Source organism: Etheostoma spectabile, unplaced genomic scaffold, assembly GCF_008692095.1.
Source record: "Etheostoma spectabile isolate EspeVRDwgs_2016 unplaced genomic scaffold, UIUC_Espe_1.0 scaffold00003006, whole genome shotgun sequence".
Taxonomy (NCBI): Eukaryota; Metazoa; Chordata; class Actinopteri; order Perciformes; family Percidae; genus Etheostoma; species Etheostoma spectabile.
Window position 1 is genome coordinate 9,759 of NW_022602980.1, and position 17,691 is coordinate 27,449.

The 17,691-nt window shown below is 39.4% G+C and overlaps 1 long non-coding RNA gene across 1 annotated transcript; it reads right to left on the reverse strand.

Annotated features, from left to right (window-relative positions):
• Window positions 1-454: 454 nt before the first annotated feature.
• On the reverse strand, window positions 455-17,619 carry LOC116676310 (uncharacterized). Its single transcript, XR_004328637.1, has 3 exons — window positions 17,489-17,619; window positions 9,385-9,390; window positions 455-469 (listed from the first exon to the last, which is right to left on the reverse strand). It is a non-coding gene; the product is annotated as an uncharacterized LOC116676310 (long non-coding RNA).
• Window positions 17,620-17,691: the final 72 nt, after the last annotated feature.

The window sequence follows — 17,691 nt, forward strand, 5'->3', positions numbered from 1 at the left end:
CAACCTGTGTTCACAGAAGCCCCTACAGTATGTTCTCATTCTGCAGTGGATGGAGCCTGAGAGATAAGGTGGTACGGCTCCACCTTTCCCATCCCATGCAAACAAACTTGTTGGAACTTTTAAATGTGATAGTTGCAATCATTGTTGTAATGTTAAGAAAATCACTCATTTTCAAGACGTGACCATGTCCTGCATATATCTAATGAGATGATTTGCTAGTTGCAACACCACATGTTTATAGACTAGAGTGCCCTTTTGATTGTTTCTATGTAGGCAAACAAAAAGCAGACTAAAATGCCAAGTTGCAGAACATTAAAAAAGCCGTTCGCACAAGGAGTGTTGACTATGCTATGGCATTGCATTATGTGCAAATGGGACGTGGCGACCCTAACTTGCAGTGTCAGACTTTGGAAACCCCCGGTTTAACCCTTGTGTTGTCTTCCCGTCAACCATTAAAACACTAATTTCGCTTTTTTTCCGACATTTTTGTCACTTTTTCAGTGTTGTGGGTGCTTTTTTTAATGTTTATTCCAAAGTTATTGGATATTTCTAATGTTGCCATTTTCAGCCTTATTTCAAACACCCAGTTTTAGTGATGAAAAAACAGAAAATGGGACAAATTTGCCCCTAGGCCAACATGAGGGTTAAGTCTTAGCAGTGTACAACACAAAATTATGCATAAGTAAACCAACAGAAATCTAAACCTAATGACGAAAATGTTGATGATGACCTATGCTCTGTGTGCTTTGCGTTTCTGAATTTTCTCTCTCTCTCTCTTTCTCTGTGTGTGCGTTTTAATGCCGAGTGAACACAAGGCTCAAAGAAACTAGCCATCTACAGTGTTGACCTCTCCGTGAACTGCGGGATGCCGACTCACAAATACACCGCTTACAGCTTCACAGCATAATGTGCCTCCAGCCAAAGCACATTCTATTTCGCGGCCATGGTTTCCACATCACGCATTCAGCCATCCACTCAGTCCACTGACTGTGGGAGAAGCGGCACCTCATATCTCACAGGGTCTCTAATGTCCTTTGAAGAGTAGTGTCAGAATTTATTTATTAAGTTCTATCAAATATTTTTTTAATTCAATTACAGATTGTAACTTGAAGAGAGAAATAATGGATCATGCACTTTTATTTCCTTTATTAACTGCTGATTGTGGTACCCTTATGTCCAGTCACTGAAAACAAGTCGGCCTGTAACAGCAGTATGCAGTGAGTCTTTAAGAGAACTCTCTCTTTAGTAAAGCAATCTGGTAAATAAAAAAGCAAATAAATCAAATTTACTGACAGACCTTTGATGAGACATTAAAGGCTTTGAACATGTTCAATCAAAGCTACATTTTACTGCTTTTTCAGGCTGCTAATTAAAGCTATAAATAGTTTGTCTCTTCTTCAGAATGCTTTTAAAACCAAACCTCCTGTTTTACCAGACTTACTTCACTTCAGAGTGATAGTACACCCCCCCCAAAATTCCGATGTAGGATTTTACAGAGTTTGCATCTAATATTCCATGTACTTCATATTAGCTTCTCTATGTGTTTTGCATTACTACCTATGTGGCCCATTACCCTGAGAGGGATTTTGGAACGTCAGAGCGACCGAAATGCAAACAAGTAAAGTTTTGTGTAGGGCTAAATTAATAATCCTTTGTTTAGGTTACTAACACTTTTCTCTACTCCTCTCCAGAGCCAGTTGTATTAAAAGGAAATGTAACACTGTGCAAAATTTAAGAACTGTTGAAGAGACAATAGTCAATTAGTACTAGTACTAGTATTAGTACTATACTCGAAGACATTCACTGTTGCACAGAGTCTGTCTGAAAAAAAGCAGCAAATTTATGTTCAAAGACACCTAGATTTTGGGATGTAGCATCTGACGACTTGTCGAGTAGATTAGAATAGAATGCGGTCATTGTCATTATACACAAATGCAGTACCTGTGCAATGATTGAAGCAACACCTTGACAGTGTTGACACAAAATATAAAAATACCAAATATAAGGAAATAAAATATAAAAATATAAATTCTAGGTAGGTAGTGCAGAGTGGAGTCCTGAGAGCTTTGGATCGGGTTCTGTCACGGGAATTTGGGTTGGCATTGTCATCTGTGGTGATGTACCAAGGGTTAGGGTTAGGGTTAGGGTTAGGTTAGGGTAGAACGCAGTGCCCTGGATGGGCGCAAAGGGTTAGGGTTAGCCCAGAGGGTTAATGATTTACATCTTAATGGAGTGGTCTTTGAAGGGGATATGCTATGTGGAGAGCGGTGATTGGTGCCTGTGTAGGTTCAAGGGACTTTATGTAAGTTCTGGGATATTACCTGACATATCCTATATAAGCTATGTTTGATGTACCAAGAGGCAGAGTGTTCATTGGGCGGGGTCACTCTCCGAGCTTCTGCACAGCTTGTCAATTGATGCTGAAATCTTTGATATAATAAACTTTTTAATCAAGAGCAGCGTCAAGCGGATTTCTTATCAACATATCATCCAGCATTGTTGTTTGGACACCACAGTGGACCGATTCACCTGGTATTTCACATCCATAGGTTTCCAAAAAAGTGCTGTGTTTTGTTTTTTTCCTGGAAGGAGACTCTCTTCACTTTGCAATTAACACAGTATTCCTGGGACAGCCAGAGCTTCACATCACAATAATTGAAGAGAACATTTGTGAGAAAATTCAAATGAGTTGCTGATTATGCGCCAGTTCCTCAAAGTAATGGAACAATAAATGCTTACGTTAGACTGTATTGTGTTTAAAAAAAAAAAAAAAAAAGGTTTCACAGTCAGATGTCGTAGTATTTGAAAGTGGCACATGAATGCCAATATTTCATATACAATACCTGTGCCTCACACCTTCCTAACAGTGCATAGAAGCTGAAGTTGCCCCAGCTGATAGGATATTGATTTATCCACACATAAGCCACATGAATATGCTCTGTGCTTTTGTGAACAAAAGTAGAAATAATGCTTGGTTCATTGCCAACGTGCACATGAGACAGCATCTGGGCTGGTTGTTGTGATTGTACTGTTAAATTAGAGTCCCTATACAGTGGCATTATTGACAACATTACACCTGTGAGTCATCGCTCTTCCCATATCTGACACCCCCCAAAAAAACATGCTGCAATATGCTAGAGATCACATCATATTTTGGAACTGGAAAAACTTCATCAAGCTTTTCAAGTTTAGTCCTACTATTCACAATCATTCTTACTAGAAAAGCAAAGATTTAAAGGCTGTCCATGCCTACCCAGCAGTGTAGAACCGTTTTTAAGTGGATGCACTAAAAATGTAAGCAGATTAAGTCAGTTGCCAAGCTATTTGTGTTGCTTTCCAAATCGACACACATAAAATTAGGCTCCGTCTCTAATTGTTGGACATTTTACCCCAGGCAGAGGCAACTGCATTGATACAGTCTGTTCTGGTTTTTGAGGGCCAAAAAATGGTTATTTGTATCAACAATATTAGGAAAGCATTAGAAATGGTTAATAACCTACTTATTAAAGTCACACATTAGACCTATTGTACTCTACATGTCTGATGCTGTATACCATGGCTATGTGAAATATCGGATTGGCAGACAGTGCAGCCAGTCCTCAGCAGAGATGGCAAAAGTACTCACTTTCCGTACTTAAGTAGAAGTATAGATACTTGTGTTAAAAAATACTCCGGTAAAAGTGGAAGTACTGATTAAACTTCCTTACTCAAGTAAAAGTAACAAAGTACAGGCTTGAAAATTTACTTAAAGTATAAAAGTAAAAGTAGCCTTGCGAAAGCTACCTGGAGCACACAGATGTTACTAGAGAGACGCTGAGGAACTTCAGTGGACATGGAGGACATGTCTTTATATGGCAAAGGCTACATTTTAAATGGCTGTTTGCCAATAGGCCTAAAACATCACATATATGATTATTATGACAGAGACTGGGACTTCAGGTTAATAAGATTCTGACTTACTAGCAATATATGAATTCAGTTGTGATTCTGTGAGAATTCACAGATCCAGTTTCTATTTTTAATCTTTCCCCCTAACATAAAAATATAAAAATATGAATGACTAAACAGACATTAATGAAGAAGTTCCCCAGCACATTGGCCAGGAGTCCTTCTTGATGTCTACTGTCTCAAACATCTCTCTCAGATAAGGCTGAGGATGATGGGAATGTCTTGCTGTTTTCTTCATTTTCAATCATGTTGCCCTCCTTACTATGTGCTAACGTTAGCGCCCTCATACTACTATGTGCTAACGTTAGCGCCATCAAGCCTCAATGATTTGCTGTGAATTAATGCAGAATGGTGTATGCCCAGGTGTGTCTGTTAAAACACAGACGGAGACAACTTCTGTCTAGCTAAGTTTCCATCCACTTGTCAACTGAACTACAGAATCTGAAGTTCGGTCAAAAAAAAAAAAAACTCATGCGAATAAAGCTGTGAAACTGTTGATGCTTCATTGAGATCAACGTGCAAACTAGCTAACAGGTGAAGACCACACCAAAACCACTAGCTAACAGGTGAAGACCACACCAAAACCACTAGCTAACAGGTGAAGACCACACCAAAACCACTAGCTAACAGGTGAAGACCACACCAGAACCACTAGCTAACAGGTGAAGACCACACCAGAACCACTAGCTAACAGGTGAAGACCACACCAAAACCACTAGCTAACAGGTGAAGACCACACCAGAACCACTAGCTAACAGGTGAAGACCACACCAAACCACTAGCTAACAGGTGAAGAACACACCAAAACCACTAGCTAACAGGTGAAGAACACACCAGAACCACTAGCTAACTTACTTTAAATGTGAAGAACTATAGACCAACAACAGGCTTAAGTGAACTGGCAACATGAGTTATACGACTTACAGTTCTCAAAGAGGCACACACACAATCTCAGCTGGTTAATCTCCGGACAGCTTGTCCCCTTTTCATTTCTCTCACTTTTTTCTCCGTGTGGCGCGCGAAACCGCTCGCGGTGTGTGGCGCGTGTCCGCGCTATTTTCCGACATAACAACCTCTTGTAAAAACTAAAGTAACGAGCCAATTTTGTAAAATGTAAGGAGTAGAAAGTACCGATATTTGTGTTAAAATGTAAGGAGTAGAAAGTAAAAGTCGCCACAAAAATAAATAGTAAAGTAAAGTAAAAATATCAGAAAAATCTACTTGAGTACAGTAACGAAGTATTTGTACTTCGTTACTTCCCATCTCTGGTCCTCAGTGAACATTAAACTATATGAAACCATAATTAATTTTTTTATTCGGCCTTTGTTCACATGCATATAACCGATAACAATACAAAAAACAAAGTGACATTGTACTGAGCAATCCCTGTTACAATTTATTTTGGAAAGTGGCAAAAGTAGAACTACAATATATCTCTGTTTCATCTGCTCTGATGTAGAAAAAAATGGACTCAGTGCAGGAAATAGCAGTTATTTTGAGGGTGTTCTTTGCCTCTGTCGTCTATTATTTTTGTGTAGCACACTGTTATCTTTTACATGTCTGTCATGAACCTTCATGCATACAGACAGACACAAACAGACACAAATCCCGAGCAGTTACATAATGATTCCCTTGTCAAAAGATTTGGTAAACAGATCTATCACACTAGCGACTGATTTGGTTAGACAGCGCAGACTGGCAGACGTACACAACGAGCTCCGGGCTGTCTGCAATACAACGCTTTTCATTATTTACCACCACTTTGGAACCGAGCGGTCCAGTACGTGTGTGGCATTTGGGCCAAATATTAGGCAGCAGTATGAAATGTGTGTCTATGCGTCTGCATCGGCATCCATGCACGGGAGTATAAATGCATGTATGTACCACCACACGTGCACATTTCTGTGTATGTCGGTCTAAAAGAAATCAGGTGCTAGTTGACGGCACTTACTCTCAGAAGATTTCAACAAACGAAAATATCTTGTTGTAGAGGCAGGACAGACACTAGACATTTCTTTAAATTTTGAAATTACAATTTTTTTCCTTATCTTGTGATTAAATTACGTAATTCCGTTACATGTAACTACTCCCCAGCACTGGTTATTCATACCACACCTACAAGTTTACAATTTTTTTATTTCCTCTACCCCATCCTATTTCTTTTTCACCGATGTGTCCCAAGCTTCCTGTTGTAGTCCACTGTGACTTTGGCAGGGCTATCAACACCTGGCTCTATCACACATGCAGGAGATATGCAGACCATCTGCCCATCATCTCTAATTAGCTAAATAGGGGAGAGCCAGACAATGACAGGTCCATAACAAGTCCCAATAATGTTGTACTGCTATTTCATGTCCTGTGTGTCCTATAATATGTGCATCCTCAGCACGACGGAGCGATTGGAGGGAGCATTTTTAATGTCATTTATGTCTGGTACTCAATAATGGGTATGTGGGATTTCCTAATTCAAAATGCATGCTCAGGATTTATTCTGTGCTGTTGGCACCACCACCACCACCACCACCCCCCACCCCCCGAAACCAGCATCTCTGCAGGCTTAATTGTTCCTCTCATATATTTCAGCTTACAATAAAGCATTTCATACAAAAGCAATGGCTCTAAAATCTGGCCATGCCACATCACATTATCCACGGAGATTGAAACCCAAGCTCCTTCTGCTTTGAATAAATTCCGTATCAATGCCTTCTCTTTTACCTTGGCACTGGAGCCTGTGTTGGTAATGGCGACGGAGTCACTGCTTTTCTTTCTTTAGAGGGGGAAGAAGAAATAAAAATATTTTTTTCCTCTTGGTGTTTGAAAACTATGTTGCTACATGCCATGGGAATGCCACATATACACATGGGAAATTCACTGCCTCAATGTACTGTAAGTGTCAAAATCAGGAAGGGGTTGTCAGAACTACAATAAAGATAGGGCAGAGAGAGAAAGTGCTATCATTGTTATGTGTGCTGTCATGTGTCATGTAAATGTGCATAACTGATTTTGTGGAATGACAACAGATCTGACAGCACAAAGGGGGATTTTTACAGATTTTTTTTTTAAATCTTTTACAGAATTTACAGAACTTTTTTAAATCCGGTGACATTATTTATTGTTGGATACAGCTAGCAATGCCCTGATGAAGCTAAAATAATCCAACACATTACATTCACACAAGGTGTAAAAAAATAATATTTACTATAGGAACAGAATACATGAATGGTTGTGTTTACTTTATGTGTTTTTTGCAATTGTCCAATCATCTTACCAACTGTCTCTAGGCACGACGTAACAGTAGAGCTTTGGATTTCTCCGCATTTTGGAGCATTGTGCATTAGCCTTTTCAAAACTAAAATATAGCAGCAAAATTGTAAGAAATAATTAAAGAGTAAACTGCTGTAGCGTAAATGGCAAATGTTAGCATTTGTGGCTAACTATCTTATTAGTCACCTAGCGTTATATACAATATTAGCCAAGCAATATTATAAACTAAACCCTTGTTTTAAACTGCATCCTTAAGCCTGTTCATCTTGTACGAAGTAAATATACTGCAATACTTAGAATGATGTACGTGTATTCATGTTTACGTGTATGCAAATATGTGTGTTGCTTGTCCAAATATTTTCTCTATAGTAAGCATCCAAACACAGTTATGTTAATAGAACCTGGAATTAAATTAGAAATTATAATTCTGTCTGATAATAATACAAGCTCTACCCCCCCCCCCCCCCCCCCCTCTCTCTCTCTCTACAAGAGCAATGCTGCTATGGGATTCTGCCTTTTTGCCCTGGTCATGTAGCTTTTGCCTTTCCTTTAGCATAATTTCAGGTCTATGTGCATATTTGAGAATGTTTACAGAGTTGTCATTTCAGAGTCAGTTTGGAACATTAAAAATGTGTTACCAACTCAGTTAGCTTAAACTGATAAGCTAACATTACCTTATCTCGATCAAATTCCATTTCAGCCAGATCCATTATTTTTGGCTAGAAATAAGAATACTGGTTTTTATTTGATTTAATTGCAGGCATGTTGTATCAAAAAGTATTGCAGTTTTAATCCTAGTAAAGTGACAGGCATAGCAACAGTGACAGTAAGTAAGCTGCGGTGCTCAGCTGGGCTGCTTTTACATATAATTTAAAATGTTCTGGAAAAAATGTTCCACGTTGCTGAATTTCATCCATTATTGAAGTTTGTGGAGCGCTTCCACACTTCACTTAGAGCCAATTATACTTTAAATCTGTGCATTCACTGAAATGTAACACTTTGGATAAAAGCATCTGCCAAGTCACATATGTGATTCATTTACCATAAATCACTGTGGTATTTATCAAAATGTCAAACACAATGCCTCATGGCCAATGAATTAAAAAATAGGGGATATTTTTTTTTTTTTTTTTTAATTCCATGCACACAAGCTTGATTCAAATTTCACAGTTGAAAAGCATAAGCTTAAAAGGGCAACTTTCATTGAGGTATGCTCCCTTCCCCCTTGCTTACCACATGTAAAAATTGGAGGTTGTTATACGGCCATTAGCTACATCCATCGGCTATCATGCCATGTGCACAAACATGCTCTCTTTTCTGTATTTTTAACCGCATAGAGAAGTAAACATGCACAGTTTCCCTTTGTCTCCCACACAAGAAAAAAGGTTATTAACAGTTCAGATATAACCTTTCTTTACCGCTCTTTCAACTCGCCATCACAGGAAAACAGTACTAATACTTTGGCAGCAAACCTCATGGTAACATTACTGCATGTCATTACACATGGCAGCTATCATTCCTCTAAACACAGATACAACTGATATTCCATATTCCAGCTAACATACTGTGTGTCTACATCTTTATTATTGGATAATTTGTTTTTTGCAGGCATAGACATGTGTCAAGACTCGAGTGTGTGTCTGTGTTTCCCAGAGGACCATCATTGGCCCTAATTGCAATAATCTGCAAGTCGCTGCGCTTACCATCGGGTCTGTCAGAGCCCTCGGTTGTGTTGCTTTACATCGGCATAGAACCATATGTACGCTCTTTGGCATGTTGGAGTCCACCTCATCTGATTTTACAGCAATTCACAACCACTTCCATACACGCACTAATGTCCTGACTGCATGGCTCATGTTCACCTGCATGGGGAGACCTTCACAATGCCTCATCCCGTCTCGATCAATACGGTATCATTACTATGGTGAACCCGCATCTGGCTGTATTGTTCTGCTACATACACACACATACACTGAAACGGAAGCATTAGCAGGCTCCGAGTGTCTGTCCTTGACAATAGAGGATTCTGACTGAGGGACTGGTTCATTATGCAACATTCCTTTCTAAGGGGCACTTCTGCTTCCCTTTCTTTAGCATAACCCACAGCAGCCCGCTAGTCCATAACTCTGCCGTGTGCCCTGAATGATGAGCATGGGATTTAGATATGGTTACAACTGTCTTTTCAAAGCAACCCAAAGGTGAATTAGAGTAACTTGATGCCAAACTGAAAAGCATGGCCATGTTGGCGGATGAGAAAATCTGGAGGCCATTTAAATGGTTTGTAAAGAGAAGACATAGGGGAGCTGCTACTGTGACACGTTCATATAATTTGCTTTTTGTTTTTTGATTGTAGTAGTACGGCAGCGGTTGAGATTTTGTTAACAAAACATTGTTTGTCCTAATTAGAAAACTTTTTCTTTAATAAAGATTTGACAATGAACATGTTTTTATGTTTGTGTGTTATGTTCTTAGCCAGAACTTTGTTAAGGCAAACAGTTACGTTTTGCCAAATATATGAATATAAATGAAAGCATGTTGAGATTGGCAGTGCCCCCCACCCCCTTCATATCACAAATGTACTGAGCTGAACCGAAAACAGTGAAGCGTTCCATAAACCAAACGATGAATTTCTTAACCCTTCCACCCCTAATGTTAACCAACTTGCACTAGTTTTCTTCACTTTCTTATTTGGCACATTGCTATGCTCTGTCATTATAGTCAGAACAGTGAAATAGGGTGAAACTGACAACAGTAACATAGCAACAATGTAAAACCTCACTTTTCAGTTAACTGTTGTTCACCTATTAATAAAGAGAAGTCTAAGTCTATGCCTTGAACTATGGAGTGAGTGTTGTGCTATTTTTGTTTTTGGCTTTTCCTTAGCGTTTGTGATAAAATGGTTTCAGATAACTATTGTTTTTCTAAAATGACTATCTGTGCTTACATTGCTCATACTCTGTATATACATGGACATGCAGTTGCACAGTGTGCTTCAATACAATGCTGCATGGTACTGTGTGGAACGGCTTTCTGTTGTAAATAGAAGTTTTTGCACAACTTACATAATGTAAAAAACTGTGTGTATGTGCTAGCAAGGATGTTTGCTGTCTATTTGTGTGTGGTGTGTGTGTTTCACTTGCCCGCCACCGCGCTCAAGGTTAATATATACACAGATAATGGAGATGATGTTCTGGAAGCGTCCTCACTTCTGTCGGGGAATCGCAACTACATTGCATTACAGAGCTCATCAGCATGATGGAACAAGCTCCTTAACATCGCTTTACAGCATGTACCTACAGAATGTGTACCACACACAAAACACACACACACATACACACATGCATAACTACCTCTTAACGGGCTGACAGCACTTTGCTGACACACTTGTGGGCTATCACTCTATACGCTCCTCCACCCACGTTACCCATAACACCACAGGTCCAATCATATGTAGCACATTTAACCTTTTTGAGCCTCAAGTGCTGCATATGAAATGCTGCTTCACCTTTTAGCTGTTTCATCTGTCAACTTTTACAACAATATAAACTTCTTTTAAGACTAGTGGGCCTAGTTTTCATGTCACTGAATGACACTTAGTGTAACTATACAACATAACGCTCATCATATATACTGCACATTTTTCAATAGTCACCCAGAATACACACAAAACAGTTTACATGTTTATTAAAAAAAGCACATTTCCAACAAAATTCGAATAAAAGAAGTACTGAAAGTCTTCTCATGGTCACACACAGCCACCCTCGTAATTTGTGATGGCTGTCCGTGATCTCCATCTGATTGTTCCCCATTTCATGCAGGCTATTTCCATGGAGATGGGCACTTATCATGCACTACCATGGGCACACCTTGGGCAGTATAGTGGGTATGCCAGTGGGCATCGACGCCACCAGCTGCCCCTGAGGTTCTGCCCACCCCAGGGAAATGGGCTTGCATGAACAGATGGAGAATATATGAGAAAGGAATGGGCGGGCGGAGAATGCTTGCACTGCAAATTCACAAACGCACAGTCAGTGCTAAGGGAGGAAATTGCAAAGAAAGGGAGAAACGGGGACAGAGGAGATGTAGCAGGAAAATGAGAACGAGAAAGTCAGGAGAATAGAGATGGAGTGGGCCTATGCATTTTCTGTCCTTGTATTTTTAGGCTGTCCACATGCATGGAGCTGTAGACACTGATCATGATCGATGGGCGCTCAAAAGGAGGATCATCTCCCTGGATACAGAGGCCTCTCTCCATTCCCCTGCCATTCCGCCCCCATGCTCTCCCATCCAAGATAATTCGGAATTGTCTCCTAACCGAGAAGCGTGCAGCTCATTTTTCAACACTGCTATTCCTTTACTGCAAAGTTTCAAGGGAACCCTCTCACGCTTGTACCACATTAGATGACACTCTTAATCCAATTTGGTTGGAGTGCCTTCACTATTCTGCATTCCCTTGTGTTAATAGTGTGTGTAATAGCCTGTGTGCATGTTGGTGTGCGGAGAACAGCATTTGCATGTGCAAATTTGTGTGGGCTCGGGCAGATGTGTGGGTGTGTGTCATGTCTTCACAGTGATTAGCTTTAGCTGCCGGCTCTCTCAGGACTTGTGCTACACTGTGTGTTCTGCTTGCCAAGCACGGTTAAGAATACGCTCAAACTCCTAGTACTGTGCCACGGTGGGGGAAAAAATGAGTTTTTCTCTGCTGATTTCTTGTGTAAGGGGAGCGAAAACACAGACACACACACACACACACACACACACACACACACACACACACACACACACACACACACACACTGGTACGGTTATATAGCAGCAGTCAAGGTGGATTGCCTTAGGGTGTTTCTCACTGCAGGGCAAAAACCAAACTTTTACCCAGTGTCAGCTTTGGACAATTTACAGGACGTGGCAGAGATCAAATAATAAAAATCTGCTATACAATTATACAGTTCACACAAATAATACGCTGAACTTTATGCCATCTCCTTACCTGATGCATGCATACTTTGACATAGGTTCAGAATAATTATAATTGCATAGGAATCTACTGATAAAGTACAAAATGAATTAATTAATTAAACTCTGATGCAGCCATACAAGACTATTTAAACCTTTTAGTGTCAAATGTTGTTTACGTTATAAAGAGGCCAACAGTATTGTAGCCACAAACGACAGCAATTAGTAATCCAAATTGGTTCCCAGCTAGAACTCAATTAAGCCTGACCTTTTTTGTGATTAAAGGACTGACATCTTTAACAAACTGTGTAGGAATGCCCTTGTATGAATCATTTATAGGGGTCACTTTGGTTGGAACGCTTGTTTTGATTACAGTGTCCTTTCACTCGCTGCACTCAAGAGCCCTCCATGTTTTTAAGATAATCTCTTTTGGCACCCAGGGGATTTCTAAAAAACTCAAAACTAAAGCAGTAAGTTTAGTAAATATGGCAAATCCACTGGATCATTTTAGCGTGCGTTGCGCTGTGCTGTTTGGACATGCCCTAATCAGGCTCAGTCAGAGAAATTTTTGAGAACAGGAAGTCGTAGAGGGGCTGTACTTGACATTCAAATCATTAAAATAGCATTAAACAACTGTTTGTTATGCCAAGATATACTGGAGGAATAGCATCGTAAGCAGAGAACAGTGTTGGGCAAGTTACTTCCAAAGTGTAATACATTATAGATTAGGCTACTAGACACTGTCATTTGAGAGTCATTAGTCATGTAATAGTCTCACAATGCCAGACCCTCCTCCACAGCGCTGCGGAGGAGGGTCTGGCTAGTCCACACTGCAATCTAGGATGGGTGAAATATGTTGGTTTATTGGCGTTTCTTTAAACCAATCACAATTGTCTTGGCTCCTCTGCAAAATATCCTCGGGAAGAAACTTGTTTTGGTAGAACATGTGTACTTTTAAAGGTTGTTTTACTCGTGCAACAGAAAACTCCGATTGGACAGATAGTCTAGCTAGCTGTCTGGATTTACCCTGCAGAGATCTGAGGACCAGTTAACCATAGTCCTCAGAAATCCTCCGGAGGTTAGAACACAAGGGAAGTCCAAGGCAACAGATATTCGGCCTAAAAGAGGGACATCCGGCAGAATTTCCAGCCACACCGGTGCAATCCCGGAAAATGGAATGTTGTGTTTATAGAATAGTTATATTACAATATTGTTGTCTCTGAATTGTAATGCTTTACACTACTTTTGCGTTACTTTTGAGTTACTTTCACCAAAATAACCGCAGAAGTATGACTTTAGCTTGTGAATTTCACAGGATCAATTAAATCTCATCCTAACATCATCATTTATTTATTCCTAATATTTTGTATTATTCATCTGAATCTGCAAAGTAAGCTATTAAATAAATGTTGACGTAAAACGTACAATAGGCCTATTTGACTCTGAATTTCAGAATAAGAGGTAGCATAGACAGAAAATGAAAATTAGTGAAAATTGTAGCTGTAGTGGATGTAATATTACCAACATTTTATTAGTAGTGCGTTATAGTCCTGCAACCGAGGGATCGACTCCGACCCGCGGCCCTTTGCTGCATGTCATCCCCCCACTCTCTCCACTTTCATTTCTTCAGCTGTCCTTTCAAGAAAGTCCTAAAAATGCCCAATAATAATCGTATAAAAAGGAATATACACTGGAATTGCGTTACTTTTGTAACACAACACGGGCAGAGAATGAAGTAACACTCCATCTATGTGTTGTTTTGGTAGCCGGTCAAGCTGCATGTGCATTTTTGCGTCAGTATCAGACGCCGAGGCCCATGACAAAGACTGTTTTTTTGGAATTTTGTGTACAACACCTTTGAAAAGTGACTAAAGTAAGAAAAAGTAATAAAAGACTTTATTTCATTTCACAGCGATTACTCTGAGGTTTGTCTATGGGGGACAAAAAAGGAAGAGACTGCTTGTGAATGTTACACCCTGACTAAATTGATTTTGGTTTGGGTTGAAGGTTTTATCAAAGCTCCTAATCCTCAGAGGAAGGGATAAGTCTAATCGGGTTTTTTTCTGTTTGGATTAGTGGCTACAACCCCCTCCTCCTCCTCTCTCTCTCTCTCTCTCTCCGCTCTCTCTCTCTCTTTCTCACTCTCTCCCTCCCTCTCCCTCAATCTTTTATTTTCACTTTTTCTCTCACTCATATGCATTTTTCTTCTTTTTGTATCTTCCTCTAAATATCTTCTTTTCGCTTGCCTTGCTCATGTCTCTCTCTTCAAGTTTGTATTTAAAAAAAAAAAAATGTATACTTGAAACCTGCCTGTTTTTTCTCAGGCTGGCTGATCTCCCGTCCTTGGCCTGTCCCACCCCCACCACCCACTTTCTGGGTCTGGGCATGTATAATTCATCAATCATCCAATTTGAGTTTTCCATTACACCCACTCGTATGGTATCTTATTATGTGCCCTCTCTTTCCTCTTGGTTGCTAACCATCTCTAGAAAAAGCCCGTGTAGCCTGTATGGGCAATGATCATTTAGATGTAATGTCTTTCTAACAAGCTGGGAACAAGCTCTTTATGGAGCCTGATAATAAGATCATGGAGACCAAGTCACAAAGGCAAAACGATATTCAGTCATTTTAAAAGGCTAAATGCTGTGGATGCTAGTGTGCCCTAGCTGGAGTCCGCAACAGATGATTAATGAAGACCCATGTAAATGGTTTGTGAGAGTCTATATAAAGCCCCTACATGCAAAATAATAACCTTGAGACATTATTCTGAATTAAATATACATATACTGTATATACAAAGTGATTAAAATAGCTGTGATAGCATACCAAAACCGAAGTAAAATGAAACCGTGAAAACTGGTTTATGGCTCCAAAATCCTACTAATGTAGACAAAGAGTTGATTTTGGTGTGAAATGTGAAAGACTCACATCATCTCGTTGTTTACGTCGCATGCGCTTGCACTGATTTGATTCTCATGTTGATAAGTTAACGATGCAATGCATAAGCAATCGTCACAGAGTTTTTTGATTCTAGCCGGTTGCAACCCAGTGCAATGCCGTGCCATACTGTGATTTAGTGTAATGTGCTGCAATGTTATTAATATGCCCATTGCAATTCTGCAATGCTTGCAGGAATACATCCTGATATGTATGTTTTCAACTGGTCAATTCAGCAATGGACGGATGGTGCTAATATGCTTTATTGAATAATATATTTTGGGTTGTTAACATGAAAAAACATGTAAAGCTAAATTTCCAAACACACCACTGGGTATTATGTATGTATTTCTGTATGAAACAAACATTTCATCTTATTTTCACTATCCATAGTCAATACAAATTGGTCTGCTATGCCACACTAAAATACTATACTTAGGCAAGCTATCTACATGATAAGATTTGACCTGTTAAATATCATGTATGAACAGACAAATAGTCTATATCTCATCTAGTCATACAAGAAAATTAAACAAAAACAATTAAATATTAAAAAAAATGTTGAACAGCAACTGAACACGGCACTAAAACTGGTAAAGCAATCAAGCATCTCCAGTTTGAAATGGATCAAAGTGAAATGAAGCAAACCCTGATATGAAATCTGCTATCTTCTGGAAAAAAATAAAAGGCCACTTCTCAAGTGGATGAGAGATACCTGTCGGTCACCCACTGTTGGTTTTCATCTACACAGTATCTGCACAAACAGAAGAAGCAATAAGTACTATAGATATAGTTTTGTTTTGCAATCTTTAAGTAAAGATGCAGAAAAATAGTCTTGTGTACGCGATCATAGCTGCCCTTTTTTTTATTTTGCCCAAAACGACATTACATCAGAAAAATGTTGGCTTATACATAGGGCTGGGTACCAAATTCAATACTTTTTAGGCACCAACTAAATTGCCTCTATTGAGTATCAAAAAAGTCTCTTCATTCAATACCTAATTTCAATACCAAGGATTAAATCTCATCAGTATCAGCAAGCACTGAGCATTCTTCTACCAAGATATAATGTTACTTGTCTAACTTAGCACGTTAAAACCCTTCGTTACACAGAAACGGGGCTCACGTAAGTATTTGTGCAGTAATGTTTAATGTTATTTCTTGTTTTTAATAAATTTGTTTCATTTAGGAACTGGTATCAAAGTCACGGATTCAGTATCAGTACCGTATTGAATACTTTTGAACAATATCCAGCACAATATCCAGACATTCTCTGCATGCTACAGTACATGAGCCATATCTTGGGATAACCAGCAATGGTTTCTTGATATGTATACTGTACCTGTTTGATTCAGTGGGGTTTGAGCACGTAATCTACTTTGACAACATTCACCTTAAAGTTTTAATCATAACATTGCAGTCATGAACAACCTGAGGATGTTTCCCTGTTCTACCAAAGAATGAGGAATGATAGAATAATTTGGAAACTTAAAAAATGTCATTATTACTGAAAACTGCTTTCTGCTTTGATGTTTTTTTGTTTTTTTTTTTTAAATAAAAGCCTCAAAGGAAAGAATTTCAGGCTGAGTAGTGAAGCAGTGACATGTCAATTTAGGTGACACATTGTGTTATTATAATCCAAAACTCACAAACTATCACACAAATCATATTTATCGGGCAAGATAGCACCAACGCTTTACATTCCTGCCCGTCACCCCTTTAGTGCGGAATAATCCCGAAAATCACTTGAGCGGGTTATTATGTAATCCATTATGGTTTTAAATCGGAGCCGGAAAGAGTTCCATTGTCTCATTGCTGTCTGGCGGCAAGATGGTTCATTTATTTAAACTGCCTGGCTTATTTATGTACATGTGGTTGTACAACAGAGGAGTTGGTGTTGGACTAATTCCCCGATTCAAAATGTACATATGGTACAATGATTAAATACAGGACATTATACACTTGCAAACATGTGAAGAAAGCTTGTTCAGATTACCATATCTGCTTCTGCTTCTCAGGATCACATGTAGACCATACATTATAACTTTCATGTAATTCGGATGATTTTGTCATAGAAGGCTGATTTCCTGTCGCCTGCGGGGGGCGCTATGACTACAAGTGAATTTGGCCTACAAATGTCCTTAGGCCTGGGCTCTTGTCAATCAAGAGAAAACCGGTCGAATTGGACAATGTACACTAAACAACTTCTTTTTTCATCATTAAATGCTCAAAATGGCCGCCACGGCACGACCACACCGTTGGAGGAAAGGTTTTTCTTTTAATAACTTTTCATCTTTAACTTCTTAAGATGGTACAGACCAAATTTGAAGTTGATCGGATGAAATCTCTAGGAGGAGTTCGTTAAAGTACGACAAAATCACACAAATTCAAAATGGCGGACTTCCTGTTGGGTTTAGGGTATTGCTCCAATGAGCTTCTTTGTACGTCTTGACATGATACACATGTGTACCAAGTTTCGTTAGTCTACATTAAACGTGCTGCAGGGGCTCAATTGCTGTAGGCGGGGCTAGCGAGCCATTTTTGTGTGCCTATAGTTTTTGAGTATGGGAAGCCCCTCAAAAAGGC